The sequence below is a fragment of the Caretta caretta genome, chromosome 25, assembly GCF_965140235.1.
Source record: "Caretta caretta isolate rCarCar2 chromosome 25, rCarCar1.hap1, whole genome shotgun sequence".
Classification (NCBI taxonomy): Eukaryota; Metazoa; Chordata; order Testudines; family Cheloniidae; genus Caretta; species Caretta caretta.
This window is the reverse complement of record NC_134230.1, coordinates 3,871,378-3,887,562: the sequence shown is the minus strand read 5'-3', so window position 1 is coordinate 3,887,562 and position 16,185 is coordinate 3,871,378. Positions and strand designations below refer to the sequence as shown.

General features: G+C 44.5%; 1 protein-coding gene across 11 annotated transcripts in view; it reads right to left on the bottom strand.

The window, feature by feature from the left end:
- Positions 1–16,185, bottom strand: part of SPPL2B (signal peptide peptidase like 2B) — a 105,519-nt gene that overhangs the window by 71,004 nt on the left and 18,330 nt on the right. The window contains exon 2 of one of the 11 annotated variants that reach the window (XR_007353986.2): positions 9,167–9,296. The exons of the other annotated variants lie outside the window; for them this stretch is intronic. The gene's annotated coding sequence lies outside the window, so the exon portion shown is untranslated. The remainder of the gene's footprint in view (positions 1–9,166; positions 9,297–16,185) is intronic. 11 annotated transcript variants of the gene reach the window in all.

The window sequence follows — 16,185 nt, the reverse complement described above, 5'->3', positions numbered from 1 at the left end:
GGCACCATGCTCCAACCTTGGAGGTTCCAAAGGAATTCTTGGTCCACTTGCTGCACTAGGAAACACAGCTGGTCTGACTTTGCTGGCAGGAAGTAATCCTGAGCCATTGAAAGACTGGGCAGGAGGACATGCTGTGTAATGGAGGGAGGGACTGAGTCTGAGGGCCCCTTATCAGGCTCTCCTTGGTTTGTCTGCTCGAGATCCCTTTTAGTAGCTCTCTGCTGCCTCAGGGGGCCCAATGAGGGACGTTGCTCCTGATGCTTCTTGGAGACTCTTCTGTTCGGGAGTGGGAGGCTGCAGGAAAAACTCTACTCCAGCCCAAGCATTTCAGAGGGGACTCGATTTCCACAAAACAGGTGCAGCTCTCCCTGCAGGCACTCAATCAGAGTGGAGGTGCTGGAGATAGTTTCTGGCTTACCCTCTCTTAGCCTTCTCCACCATGCTGCACTACATGTAAATGGAAAGTCCCAGTAACTATGAAGAGAAAGGGAATCCCCTCTGCAGATAAAAGGCACACCCTGAGAGCCTGGAAATTTTAAGCCAATGTTTTTCAGAAGAAAAATTGGTGATTTCTCAGAGGGAAGGCAGACCTTCCCTTCTAGATTTGGTCTAATCCTAGGCTGCAGAGAACAGAGACCCATTCTCAAGAATCTGTAGACCTCATTACAAATAAGACTTCTACTGACTTAGTGGAATTTGGAGCTTCAATCTACTTGCAGCACTTCAATTACTGTCTAGCTTAGAAAAGTGACTCTGTTCACAGTCACATCTGCCGATTTGAGTAGAAAAAGTTTACACCATTAATTCATGTTAGACAAGCTTGCAGGAGAGATGGAGTCTGTTTTAGCTCACAAATCATCCACAGAATTGTTAACTAAATTCTAGTTGCAAAGCCAATTTCTTCACTTGTTTACAATGGTTAAGCCCCCAATTAAATCAATGGGAGTTGTACCATTGTAACTGAGAGCAGAATCTGGACCACCAAACCTGTATTACTGGTGTTTGCCAGTGTTCAAATGAAAGGTAGTATATCAGTTTGAATCACACTTCTCTCATATAACAAATATGAAACCTTATTTTTTAGTAGATATACAGGTAGTATACATATTGCGTGGATCCAGGCCACACAACACAGAGAGAGCTGCATATGCGGCCCACAATGGTAAATAGGTTGAGAACCACTGGAATTTACGCCCTTCCTGGAATTTAGGCCCATCATCCTTCCTGGAATTTATGCCCATTTAATACTTTAGTCCCGCTATGAGTGCGGGGGACTGGACTAGATGACCTCTCGAGGTTCCTTCCAATCCTACGATTACTTCTTTTCCTGTCCTCAGTGGTTAAGGAGAATAATTTATCATCATCTTCCTTATAACAACCATTACATACTTGACAGGTTTCAGAGTAGCAGCCGTGTTAGTCTGTATTCGAAAAAGAAAAGGAGTACTTGTGGCACCTTAGAGACTAACAAATTTATTTGCACATAAGCTTTCGTGAGCTACAGCTCATTTCATCGGATGCATTCAGTGGAAAATACTGTATTTTCCACTGAATCAATCATAGAATCATAGAATGTCAGGGTTGGAAGGGACCTCAGGAATTCATCTAGCCCAACCACCTGCTCAAAGCAGGACCAATCCCCAACTAAATCATCCCAACCAGGGCTTTCTCAAGCCTGACCTTAAAAATATCTAAGGAAGGAGATTCCACCACCACCCTAGGTAACGCATTCCAGTGTTTCACCACCCTCCTAGTGAAAGAGTTTTTCCTAATATCCAACTTAAACCTCCCCCACTGCAACTTGAGACCATTACTCCTTGTTCTGTCATCTGCTACCACTGAGAACAGTCTAGAGCCATCCTCTTTGGAACCCCCTTTCAGGTAGTTGAAAGCAGCTATCAAATCCCCCCTCATCCTTCTCTTCTGCAGACTAAACAATCCCAGTTCCCTCAGCCTCTCCTTGTAAGTCATGTGCCCCAGCCCCCTGATCCTTTTCTTTGCCCTCCACTGGGCTCTCTCCAATTTGTCCACCTCCCTTCTGTAGTGGGTGGACCAAAACTGGACGCAATACTCCAGATGAGGCCTCACCAATGTCAAATAGAGGGGAACAATCACGTCCCTCGATCTGCTGGCAATGCCCCTACATATACATCCCAAAATGCCATTGGCCTTCTTGGCAACAAGGGCACACTGTTGACTCATATCCAGCTTCTCGTCCACTGTAATCCCTAGGTCCTTTTCTGCAGAACTGCTGCCTAGCCATTCGGTCCCGAGTCTGTAGCAGTGCATGGGATTCTTCTGTCCTAAGTGCAGGACTCTGCACTTGTCCTTGTTGAACCTCATCAGATTTCTTTTGGCCCAATCCTCTCATTTGTCTAGGGCCCTCTGTATCCTATCCCTACTCTCCAGCATATCTACCTCTCTTCCCAGTTTGGTGTCATCTGAAAACTTGCTGAGGATGCAATCCACACCATCCTCCAGATCATTTATGAAGATATTGAACAAAACCGGCCCCAGGACCGACCCTTGGGGACTCCACTTGATACCGGCTGCCAACTAGATATGGAGCCATTGATCACTACCCGTTGAGCCCAACAATCTAGCCAACTTTCTATCCACCTTATTGTCCATTCATCCAGCCCATACTTCTTTAACTTGCTGGCAAGAATACTGTGGGAGACCGTGTCAAAAGCTTTGCTAAAGTCAAGAAACAACACGTCCACTACTTTCCCCTCATCCACAAAGCCAGTTATGTCGACATAGAAGGCAATTAGATTAGTCAGGCATGACTTGCCCTTGGTGAATCCATGCTGACTGTTCCTGATCACTTTCCTCTCCTCTAAGTGCTTCAGAATTGATTCCTTGAGGACCTGCTCCATGATTTTTCCAAGGACTGAGGTGAGGCTGACTGGCCTGTAGTTGCCAGGATCCTCCTTCTTCCCTTTTTTAAAGATGGGCACTACATTAGCCTTTTTCCAGTCATCCGGGACTTCCCCCGATCGCCATGAGTTTTCAAAGATAATGACCAATGGCTCTGCAATCACATCTGCCAACTCCTTTAGTACTCTCAGATGCAGTGCATCCGGCCCCATGGACTTGTGTTCGTCCAGCTTTTCTAAATAGTCCCGAACCATGCATCCGATGAAGTGAGCTGTAGCTCACGAAAGCTTATGCTCAAATAAATTTGTTAGTCTCTAAGGTGCCACAAGTACCTCCTTTTCTTATTACATACTTGAAGACTGTTACCATGTTTCCACTCAGTCTTCTCTTCCCCAAACTAAACAAACTCAATTTTTTCAATCTTTCCTTGCAGGTCATGTTTTCTAGACCAATAATAATTTTTCTTGCTCTCCTCTGGACTTTCTCCTAATAGTCCACATCTTTTCTGAAGTGTGGTGCCCAGAACTGGACACAATACTCCAGTTAAGGCCTTATTACTGCTGAGAAGATTGGAAGAATTACTTCTTGTGTCTTGCTTACAACACTCCTGCGAATACGTCCCAGAATGATGCTCGTTTTTTTTTTTTGCAACAGCATTATATTGTTGACTCATTTAGTTTGTGATCCACTATAACCTCCAGATCCTTTTTTGCAGTACTCCTTCCTAGGCAGTCATTTCTTATTTTGTATTTGTGCAATTGATTATTCCTTCCTAGGTATAGTACTTTGCATTTGTCCTTATTGAATTTCATCCTAGTTAATTCAGACCATTTCTCCAGTTTGTCAACCTCATTTTGAATTTTAATCCTGTCCTCCAAAGTGCTTGCAATCCCTCCTAACTTGGTACCAACCACAAACTTTATAAGTGTACTCTCTGTGCCACTACCCAAATAATTTATGAAGATATTGAATAGAATTGGACCCAGGACAGCAGACCCCACTCGATATGCCCTTCCAGCTCAATTGTGAGCCATTGATAACTACTCTCCAAGTATGGTTTTCCAGCCAGTTGTGCATCCACCTTATAGCAGGTTCATCTAGGCTAGATTTCTCTAGTTTAAGAAAAGGTCATCTGAGACAATATCAAAAGCCTTATCATATATCTCAACTTTGGTATCTCCTGCTTTCCCTCATCCACAAGATGTCAAAGAAGGATATTAGATTGGTTTGACATGATTTGTTCTGGACAAATCCATGTTGGCTGTTACTGTATTACCTTATTTTCTTCTAGATGCTTACCAATTGATTATTTGCTTCATTATCTTTCCGAGTACCGAAGTGCTGCTGACTGGTCTATAATTCTGTGGGTTGTCCTTATTCCCCCTTTTTTTAACAGATAGGTACTATATTTGACCTTTTCCAGTCCTCTGGGATTTCTCCCATCCTCCATAAGTTCTCAAAGATAATCACTAATTGGTCAGAGATCTCTTCAGCCACTTCCTTAAGTATTCTAGGATGTATTTCAACAGGGCCTGCTGACTTGAAGACATCTAACTTTTCTAAGTAATTCTTAACTTGTTCTTTTCCTATTGTGGCCTCACACCCTACCCCATTTACACAGATGTTCTCTATGTTGGTCATCTGATCCCTGCTAATTTTTTTTTGTGAAAATGGGGGGGGGGGAAGAAGAGGGGGGATGAGTCATTTACCACTTTGGCCATTGCTGCATTTTCTGTTATTGTCCTTCCCTCCTCATTTAGTAATGGGCCTCCCCTGTCCCAAGTCTTCCTCTTGCTCCCCATGTATTTGTAAAATTCTGTCTTGTTACCCTTGTTACCCGATAGGAGGCGCTCATGAGATGTGGGTGCACACCATCATACATCCTTTATAATTTGACCGAGTTTCCACTTCCTGTATGACTCTTTTTTGAGTTTCAGGTCACTAAAGATCTCTTGGTTTAAGTGATGGTCGTCTTTTTCCATACTTCCTATCTTTCCTACGCACTTGTATAGTTTGGTCTTGTGCCCTTAATAATGTCTCTAAAAAACTGCCAACCGTCTTTCCATTAGACTTGCTTCCCATGGGATCTCACCTACCAATTCTCTCAGTGTGCTAAAGTCTGCCTTCTTGAAGTCCACTGTCTTTATTCTGCTGGTTTTCCCTCCTACCATTCCTTAGAACCACAAACTCTATCATTTCATGGTCACCTTCACCCAAGCTGCCTTCCACCTTCAGATTCTTAGCTAGTTCCTCTCTGTTTGTCAATCAAATCCAGAATTGCCTCTCCCCTAGTTGTTTTCTCCACCTTCTGTAATAAAAAGTTGTCTCCAATGCATTCCAAGAACTTGTTGGATAATCTGTGCCTTGCTATATTATTTTCCCAAGAACTTCTGGGTAGTAGAAGTCCCTCATCCAAAACACAGGATTTGGTAGTGATGTTTCCATATGAGAAGATTAAAAAGACTGGGACTTTTCAACCTGGAAAAGAGACGACTAAGGGGGAATATAATAGAGGTCTATAAAATCATGACTGGTGTGGAGTAAGTAAATAAGGAAGTGTTATTTACTCCTCCTCATACCTCAAGAACTAAGGGTCACCAAAGGACGTTAATAAGCAGGTTTAAAAACAAAACAAAAAGAAGTATTTCTTCACACAACGCACAGTCAACCTTGCCACAGGATGTTGTGAAGGCCAAGCCTATAATAGGGTTAAAAAAAGAACTAGATAAATTCACAGAGGATAGGTCCATCGATGGCTATTAGCCAGGATGGGCAGGGATGGTGTCCCTAACCTCTGTTTGCCAGAAGATGGGAATAGGTGACAGGGGATGGATCACTTGATGATTACCTGTTCTGTTCATTCCCTCTGACAGTGGCCAATGCCAGGTGTTTCAGAAGACAGGATACTGGGCTACATGGACCTTTGGTCTGACCCAATACGGCCGTTCTTATTCACTGGTTCTTCCTGTTTATTCACCATACTTCTTGCATTAGTATATAGACATCTAAGATGTTTATTAGATTTCCCCTTTATATTCCCTCTTGTCTCTCCTTTGTCTATGCTGCAACTTCCCATATTCCCCGGAGATTCTGACCTTTCACCCACAGGGCTCCACATTTTGAATTTACCTGTTGGCTTTTGTCTCCTGCCCCCATTGAACCTAGTTTAAAGCCCACCTCACTAGGCTTGCCAGTCTGTATCCAAAGATACTCTTCCCCTTCCTTGACAGGTGGGCCCAATCTCAGCAGACCTTCTTCTCAGAACAAGATCTTGCAGTTGAGGAAGCCAAAGCCCTCCTGGAGACACTATCCAGGCAGCCATGTATTTACCTCCAGGATGTATAGGTCTCTGCCTAGACCTGTACCCTTGACCAGAAGGATCAATGAGAAAACGACCTGTGCTCCAAGCTCCTTCATCCTCACTCCCAGAGCACTGTAGTCACTTCTGATCTGCTCACGGTCATAGCTTGTAGTTCCATTAGTGCTCGCATAGATGAGCAGTATGGGGTAGTACTCAGAGGACCAGATGATCCTTGGAAATCCCTCCGTAATGTCTTGGATATGGACCTCTGGTAGGTAGTACACCTCTCGGGATGCCAGGTCAGACTTGCAGAGGGATGCTTCCTTCTCCCTTAGAAGGGAATCACTGTTTCCTTTTCGGAGTGATGGTTGCGATCCTTCCAGCCTTTGGGGTACAAGGCTTCCCATCCTGCACCTTTGCGGGAGATTCCTCATCCCTTGCTACCAGGGTAGCATATCGGTTTATGGACGGTGGGTTAGGAGCAAGGGTGGAGCACTCTCTGCTGCCAGAAGTAATCAGCAGCCAGATTCCTCCCTGTGAAGGAGCAGTTTCCTCCTTCCCTGGTGATGTTACTGCAGTCCTCTTGAGCTCGATTTCTTCCTCAAACTTGGAGGTCTCCATATGCATGTTTTCAATTAATTCCTCCTGCGCATGGATGCTCCTCAACCTAGCCACTGCCTCCTGTAGCTCTCTCACCTGCCCCCTGAGAGATTCCACCAGTAGGCACCTCACACATTGGATGGTCCCTCCAGCCTGGCTTTCTATGACGGGGCAAAACAGGCCACAGTCTGCAGATCCACACCAGGATCTGGGTACAGGCATTGTCAAGTTCTCTGCCTGGACACAGGTACAAGTGGAGGAGACAGGAGCAATGTTGGACCGAAGACACTGCCTTTCCAAACCATACTGATTTTATTCCCTTTCCCTCCTACAAACTCCCCTGTTTGCTAGCTCCATCTGGTCGCTTAGTGTCTGCCTTTTAAGCTTCTCTCCCAGGTCAGTCCTGCCCCCTCGTTAACACACAAGGGAAGGGTAATCACAAGGATGATGAAAAGCGATCACAAGGATTAAAGGAACAATGGACAGGGGGACTAGTGACTTCCTAGCACCCACTCAACTAGCAGATAATAGGTCTCTGGCCCCACTTCCAAACAGTCCCTAAACAATCACACAATCCACAGCAGACCACACTTGTAAACTTTAAGCAAACTAAAAGAAAAACCAAACAGGCAAACAAGCTGGCCCACTCACCCCAAGAATGTGTGTAATTTTAAAGGAATGCCCCCCCCCCAATAATCACATTCTTATCAACTTTTTAAATCTATTATTTTTACATGTAATATTTAAGATGAATGGAACTGAAAGTAGTTAGCAATTCCCTCCCGCCCCCCAGTGTGTTTTCATTGTGCATTGGACAGCATTTTATGTCTAGTCAGTTGCACCTCCTTTCTCATGCACTAGCATGATGAGATCACAGGCATATTGTTCCCCCTGACCCTAGGGGAACATGTAGGCCCTACCCCAGGGGAAGCTCATGCTCTGCCCTAGGCTGCGCTTAGGAGTTGAGCTCACTTCCACACTCTACCCCAGATCCTGCAGAAAGATGTTTTGCCAGTAATGGTAAGAAAGTGGCTGTTTCATTTGAATTTAAGGTTTTGTCTACACTAGCATTTTTGTTGGTAAAACTTTTTTCAGGCAGGGGTATAAAAAACCCACACCCCCAATCGACAAGTTTCGCCAACAAAAGCGCCGGTGTGGACAGCGCTAAATGGGCTGGCATAGAGCGGCTACACGGGAAGATCTTACGGTGGCGCAGCTGCAGCGGTACAGCTGTGCCACTGAAAGGTCTGTAACGTAAACATAGCCTAAGGTTGTGGTCCAGGGTGAATCAGGCAGTCCCAATGGCCAAAATATTCAGTGCTGGTGTGTTTATTTCATACAACAGAAGTGTCAAAAATAATTCAAACAAGAACATGCCCATCAAAATAAATCCCTCTGCTAGAAAAAGAAGCCTCTGGGGCCCAGCACTCCAGAGAAAAACCTTGCCAGTTCTGCCTCCCACAGTGTCTGACTTTGCAGAGTGAGACTTTGATAACTTCAGACAGAGCTCAGAGAGCTGACAGGTGAACTAAGTCCTCTCCACAGTTAGGCTCAGATGGGTCCCTTATAAAATTGGACCCAACTTCTCTTTGACTTACTTTGGCTCACTCTGCCACAGTGACTGCACTCTGATAAGTGAGCAATATGAGTCACAGAACAGCTAGGTGAGCTCCCTTTACTTCCAAACCTCTATGAGCAGGGCCCTACAAAATTCACGACAGTGAAAAATGTGTCACAGAGCGTGAAATCTAACTCCCACATGAAATCTGGCACCCAGCCAGGGGCTCCTACCCTGTGCAGGGTTCCAGCTGCTAGTCCGATGGGGATGGAGGAGACATCCTCTACCCCTGTAGGGCCGCTCCTGGGGCAGGTCAGACCTACCTCTGGGATCTCCCCAGCTGCAGGAAGCTTCGCAACTCCAGCTGTCGCCCCCCACTCTGCGCAGGGAGGTTCCAGCTCCAGCTGTCGCACTCCTCCCTCCGTACGGGGAAGCTGCAGCTCCAGCTGTCAGCCCTGCACTGCGAGGGGAGGCTGCTGGGAAAACCAGACCTATGGTAACCCATCCCCCATACCCTGTGACCCTCACTTCTGTGCTGCTGCTGGCAGTGGCATTGGCTTTAGAGCTGGGCACCCAGCCAGCAGCCTTCCGCTCTGGCTGCCCAGCTGTGAAGTCAGTGCCCCTGCCAGCAACAGGGCAGAAGTAAGGGTGGCAATACCACCCTCCCCACAATAGCCTTGCAACCCTCCCAGCCTGACTGCCCTTTGGGTCAAGACCCCCACAGTCACAATTCAGTGAAATTTCAGATGAACATGAAATTGACTAATTTAAAAAATCTCTGGCCGTGAAATTGACCAAAATGGACCGTGAATTTGGTAGGGCCTTACCTATTCTTGGGAATCATTTTAAAACTGGGGACACTGGTGGAGCTATGGTCTTCTCTTTCCAGTCCCATGCATGGGACCAGGGGCAACAGGAGCCAGCTTCAACCATCAGTCCCCCTGGATTGAAAGGTATCTGGGAAGTGAACAACGCAGGATTAACCTTTGTGCTCCTGTTGCTGCTGCGGCCGCTGCTTAGGTCACTGAAAGGGAAGAGGCCTGGCGGGCAACACTGCATGGAGAGGAAGGGGAGGTGGGAGAAGAAGAGGTGGATTCAAATACATTTGTTATTGTGTCTGGATCGGCCTACACCCCCGCCAAAAGACCCTTGTAAACATCAGAAGGGCTGTAGAGAAACACATGAGAAACATTACTAAATTAAATTAATAAAACAGTGTGAGCAAGCGGCTGAAAGAGGGCACTCTTAGATAATTGAAACAGGCCAATTATTCAAATTGACTGGTGTCCCTTTAATAATTTAAAAATGTTGGCAAGCCTCATATTTTAGGGCTAGCTAAACTGCACTTTTAGAAATTAATTTCAGTTTCCATTTAAGAATTTATTACTGTTCTGAAGTGGAGGGAAGCCACTCACTTTTAGTTCAACGATGCCCTGGGCATTGATGGGTACCCACTGCAAATGTATTTAAACCAAGCATGTGGTCACGCCACTCTTACTGGAGGTTTTTAACTTATTCAAATAATTGTCCTAACAGTTGGTGCCAAGTGAGAAAATATGCATCTTTCAGGCTATATAGATTCTTATAGCGTGGTCATCACTGTAGTCTCTGAGACACAGTCCTTAACATGTACACAAGCATTTGCAAAAGTCATCCAATAAGAGACTGGAATCTATTATTCTAACCAAATAACTGGTGGGATTAGACATTTTATTCTGACCCACATGCTGATCAACTTAATGCTCAGAAGCATGAGATATGCTTATCTTTATTTTAAGATTGGAAAGTTGCAAGTAATATTGGTCATAAAAATGTATTTTTTATTTTGGATTTCAACGTATGGATATAGAGAGACAAGTTCTTCAGATCTGAAGAAGAGCTCAGAGTAAACTTGAAAAATTGTCTCTCTCACCAATAGAAGTTGGTCCAATAAAAGATATTACTTCACCCACCTTGTCTCTTTAATATCCTGAGACCAATATGGCTACACCAATACTGAATACAATATATGGCATAGACAGAAAAGGATGCCTATCCCATTTCTAGGTATCATAATGTATAATTAAAAATACAATTTAACTCAAACAAGACCAGCAGTAGCAAACTGGTGACCTTTCTCCACACACATCTACCCACAGACAATGGACTTCCTCTAAACCAGTGGTCTCCAACCTTTTTAGGCACAAGATCACTTTCTGAATTTAAGTGTAACCCAGGATCTACCCAGCCCTTCCCCGAGGCCCTGCCCCACTCACTCCATTTCTTGCCCTGTCGCTCGCTCTCTCCCACCCTCATTCACTTTCACCGGGATGGGGGAGGAGGTGGGTGTTTGGGAAAGGGTGCGGGGTCTGGGCTAGGGATGAAGGGTTCGGAGTGTGGAATTGGGCTCCAGGCTGAGCCTCGGCCAGAGGGTTAGGGTGCAGGAGGGGATGAAGAGTGCAAACTCTGGGACGGAGTTTGGATATAGTAGGGGGCTCTGGGCTGGGGCAGAGTGTTGAGGTGCAGGAGGGGGTATGGGGTGCTGGCTCCTGGAGGGTGCTCAGGGCTGGGGGTTGGGTTGTGGGCTGCTGCCGGTCAGCAGCACAGTGGGGTAAGGCAGGCTCCCTGCCTGTCCCAGCCCCACGCCACTCCGGGAAGGGGCCAACATGCCCCTGCAGCCCCTGGGGGAGCTAGGGGTCCCTGCACACTGCTCCTGCCTGCAAGCACCACCCGCGCAGCTCCCATTGGCCAGGAACAGGGAACTGCAGCCAATGGGAGCTGTGGGGGTGGGGTCTGCAGAGAGGGGCAGCACACAGAGCCACCTGCCCCTCTCTCTGGGGCTGCGGGGGTGTGCTGACCACATCTGGGAGTGGTGTGTGGCCAGGGCAGGCAGGGAGCCTGCCTTGGCAGCAGCCCTGTGCACTGCCGGACTTTTCGTGGGCGAGTCTCCAGGATCGACCAGTCGATCCGAATCTACGGGTTGGTGACCACTACTCTAAACCCTAACCTCCCCAGTAAAACACCCCACACTCTTATCCAGATCCCCAACCACAGCCCTACTGTGTGCACTAAAGGTCAACGGATCTGGACTATTATGGGCCGAGTGGGTGGGTGAATCCCTAAGTCAAGGCACCGTCAGAGAAAGGGCCTCACTCTCCAAGCAACTCTCTCCCTTCTATACCAAGGGAGCTATAGCACAAGCATCTCCACTGATTTAAAGTGTGGCAGCATAACATACAGAGAGCAGGGTCTCAGGTAGAGAGACCACATTCCATTTAGGGCTTATTAGGATACACAATAAAACATATGCACCTTAACTCCTTCCAGAAACCCATGGGAATCCAATATAGATTTGAAAGCACTGGTTTCCTGCACCCAGGGTGAAACAGCACTTAACAGACTTTCACCTTCTGCACCTGCTTCAGGGCTGATACAGGGCTTATCTTTATTTTAAGATTGGAAAGTTGCAAGTAATATTGGTCATAAAAATGTAGAGTACAGTGCAATACTCTAATCTTGAAATGCCCATCACTGCTGCTATACAAGCCAACAAACTCGACTGACACACTCAAAAAAGCCCAGAAAACTTTTGCTACTTGTTCCCATCATCACTATCTCAGTCTTCTGTGGACCAAGCCTCAGTCAACTAGCCTCAAACTTTTAAAAAATGACATTAGGACCTCACGTGAGGTGTGACAATAGCAATGAACCGGGACCCATTTTAGCTGCATCACACAGAATAAAAGGATTAATTTTTAACATGTCAAAGAATCCTGCTTACAAGTTGTGCTCTCCTCACGGATTACAGCTCCCAGCATACAATGCTTCCTTGAACCAAGCAGCCCACTCAGTCCAAGGTGGAGTACTGCTTGCTGGGACTCAGTCTACATGAAGCCATACTTTCAAACTGAAGAAAAAGATGGATGCAATCTTCCCATTTTATGCAAATTGTGAGCAGCCCTCGGGTTCCTGGCGAGTTGGTAGTGCAGTGCAGCCCTTAATTTGGGCACCCGGGCTTATATATAAAAGCCAATGTGCAGTGTCCTGTAATAAGACTGCACTGAGAGTGAATGCAGTGTATCAAGGTGGAATGGGGTAACTTTCAGTGTCCTTGAGAACAAATGAGAATCTGAATTAAAGACCCTTCTGAAAGAAAGCTATTACCCTGACAAAGAAACCACACAACTAAAGAAGCAGAGTAGTGTATTCTCTTCTTTCCTGCTAATCTCCACAGTAAGCGTTGACCAAATATTTTAATTTGGGATCTCAGATTGAATATAACTGACTAGAAAAAACAACTATGAGTGCAGCTCAGAGGACTAGAAGCAAACAGCAAGATCTTCAAGACTACAGGAAATGAGATCTATGTCACAACAGACTATATAAGAAAGCATTGCCTAAATGAGATTGTTGCCATTGCTGAACAAACAAGCAGATGAAATTCAATGTTGATAAATGCAAAGTAATACACATTGGAAAAATAATCTCAACTATATATACACACAATGATGGGTTCTAAATTAGCTGTTACCACCCAAGACAGAGATCTTGGAGGCACCGGGGGGGAATAGTTCTCTGAAAACTTCTGTTCAATGTGCAGCATCAGCAGTCAAAAAAGCGAATAGTATGTGAGGAACTATTAGAAAACAGATAGAAAATAAGACAGAAAATATCTTAATGCCGCTATATGAATCCCTGGTGTGCCCATGAGTCCAGTTCTTGTTACCCTATCTCAAAAGGGACAAAGCAGAATGGAAAAAGGTTCACTGAAGGGGGAAAAAAAAAAGATGATCAAGAGTATGGAACAGCTTCCATACTAGGAGAGATTAAAAAAAGATTACGGCTGGTCAATTTAGAAAAGAGACAACTAAAGGGGGATATGATAGAGGTCCACAAAATCATGAATGGTGTAGAAAAAGTGAATAGAGAAGTATTCTTTACCCTTTCACACAATACAAAAACCAGGGGTCATCCAATGAAATTAATAGACAGCAGATTTAATGCAAACAAAAGGAAGTACTTTTTCCACTCAACTAACCTGTGGAACTCAATGCCATGGGATGTTGTGAAGGCCAAAAGTATATCAGACTTCAAAAAAGAACTGGGTAAGTTAATGGAGGATAGATCCATCAATGGTTATTGGTCAGGGACACAACCTTGAGCTCAGGGCAACCCTAAATCTCTGAATATCAGAAGCTGGGAGTGAAAGACAGGGGTGGATCACTCCATAATTGCTCTGTTCTGTACACTCCCCAAGAAGCTCTGATATGGGCCACTGTCAGAGATTGAATACTGGGCAAGATGGACCATGGTTTGACCCACTATGCCGGCTCTTATGTTATGTATGTTCTAATGAAGTTACCTTTAGGAAACCTCCATTTTTCAGAACACTAATAAATTTAATTACAGTAACACTACAACACACTGCACAACAACATGAAATCTCCAAACAAATCTCAAAGCTGCTTTCTCAGTATTCTAGTGTTAGAAATGAGTATTACAAAATTAAAGCCTTAATGAAATAGGTAAGACTTGTTACACAAACACTGTAACTTTGTTGCAAAAATCTGCACATTTCTGTCTTGAAGCAGGTTCATAGATTCATAGATTCATAGATATTTAGGCCAGAAGGGACCATTATGATCATCTAGTCTGACCTCCTGCACAATGCAGGCCACAGAATTTCACCCACCACTCCTAAAAAAGACCTCACATCTATATCTGTGCTATTGAAGTCCCCAAATTGTAGTTTGAAGACCTCAAGGAGCAGAGAATCCTCCAGCAAGTGACCCGTGCCCCATGCTACAGAGGAAGGCGAAAAACCTCCAGGGCCTTCCAATCTGCCCTGGAGGAAAATTCCTTCCCGACCCCAAATATGGCGATCAGCTAAACCCTGAGCATATGGGCAAGATTCATCAGCCAGATACTACAGAAAATTCCTTCCCGGGTAACTTGGATCTTACCCCATCTAAAAACCCATCACAGGCCATTGGGCCTATTTACCATGAATATTTAATTACCAAAACCATGTTATCCCATCATACCATCTCCTCCATAAACTTATCGAGTTTAATCTTAAAGCAAGATAGATCTTTTGTCCCCACTACTTCCCTCGGAAGGCTATTCCAAAACTTCACTCCTCTGATGGTTAGAAACCTTCGTCTAATTTCTAATCTAAATTTCCTAGTGGCCAGTTTATATCCATTTGTTCTTGTGTCCACATTGGTACTGAGTTTAAATAATTCCTCTCCCTCTCTGGTATTTATCCCTCTGATATATTTATAGAGAGCAATCATATCTCCCCTCAACCTTCTTTTAGTTAGGCTAAACAAGCCAAGCTCCCTGAGTCTCCTTTCATAAGACAAGTTTTCCATTCCTCGGATCATCCTAGTAGCCCTTCTCTGTACCTGTTCCAGTTTGAATTCATCCTTCTTAAACATGGGAGACCAGAACTGCACACAGTATTCCAGGTGAGGTCTCACCAGTGCCTTATATAATGGTACTAAAACCTCCTTATCCCTACTGGAAATACCTCTCCTGATGCATCCCAAGATGACATTAGCTTTTTTCACAGCCATATCACATTGGCAGCTCATAGTCATCCTATGATCAACCAATACTCCAAGGTCCTTTTCCTCCTCCGTTACTTCTAGTTGATGCGTCCCTAGCTTATAACTAAAATTCTTGTTATTAATCCCTAAATGCATGACCTTACACTTCTCACTATTAAATTTCATCCTATTCCTATTACTCCAGTTTACAAGGTCATCCAGATCCTCCTGTAGGGTATCCCTGTCCTTCTCTAAATTAGCAATACCTCCCAGCTTTGTATCATCTGCAAACTTTATTAGCACATTCCCACTTTTTGTGCCCAGGTCAGTAATAAAAAGATTAAATAAGATTGGTCCCAAAACCGATCCTTGAGGAACTCCACTGGTAACCTCCCTCCAACTTGACAGTTCACCTTTCAGTAGGACCCGTTGTAGTCTCCCCTTTAACCAATTCCCTATCCACCTTTCAATTTTCCTATTGATGCCCATCTTATCCAATTTAACTAATAATTCCCCATGTGGCACAGTATCAAACGCCTTACTAAAATCTAAGTAAATTAGATCCACTGCGTTTCCTTTATCTAAAAAATCTGTTACTCTCTCAAAGAAGGAGATCAGGTTGGTTTGGCACGATCTACCTTTTGTAAAACCATGTTGTAATTTGTCCCATTTACCATTGACTTCAATGTCCTTAACTACCTTCTCCTTCAAAATTTTTTCCAAGACCTTGCATACTACAGATGTCAAACTAACAGGCCTATAATTACTTGGATCACTTTTTTTCCCTTTCTTAAAAATAGGAACTATGTTAGCAATTCTCCAATCATACGGTACAACCCCTGAGTTTACAGATTCATTAAAAATTCTTGCTAATGGGCTTGCAATTTCTTGTGCCAATTCTTTTAATATTCTTGGATGAAGATTATCTGGGCCCCCCGATTTAGTCCCATTAAGCTGTTTGAGTTTCGCTTCTACCTCAGATATGGTGATGTCTACCTCCATATCCTCATTCCCATTTATCATGCTACCATTATCCCTAAGATCCTCTTTAGTCTTATTAAAGACTGAGGCAAAGTATTTGTTTAGATATTGGGCCATGCCTAGATTATCCTTGACCTCCACTCCATCCTCAGTTTTTAGCGGTCCCACTTCTTCTTTCTTTGTTTTCTTCCTATTTATATGACTATAGAACCTTTTACTATTGGTTTTAATTCCCTTTGCAAGGTCCAACTCTACTTGACTTTTAGCCTGTCTCACTTTATCCCTACATATTCTGACCTCAATAAGGTAGCTTTCCTTACTGATCCCTCCCTTCT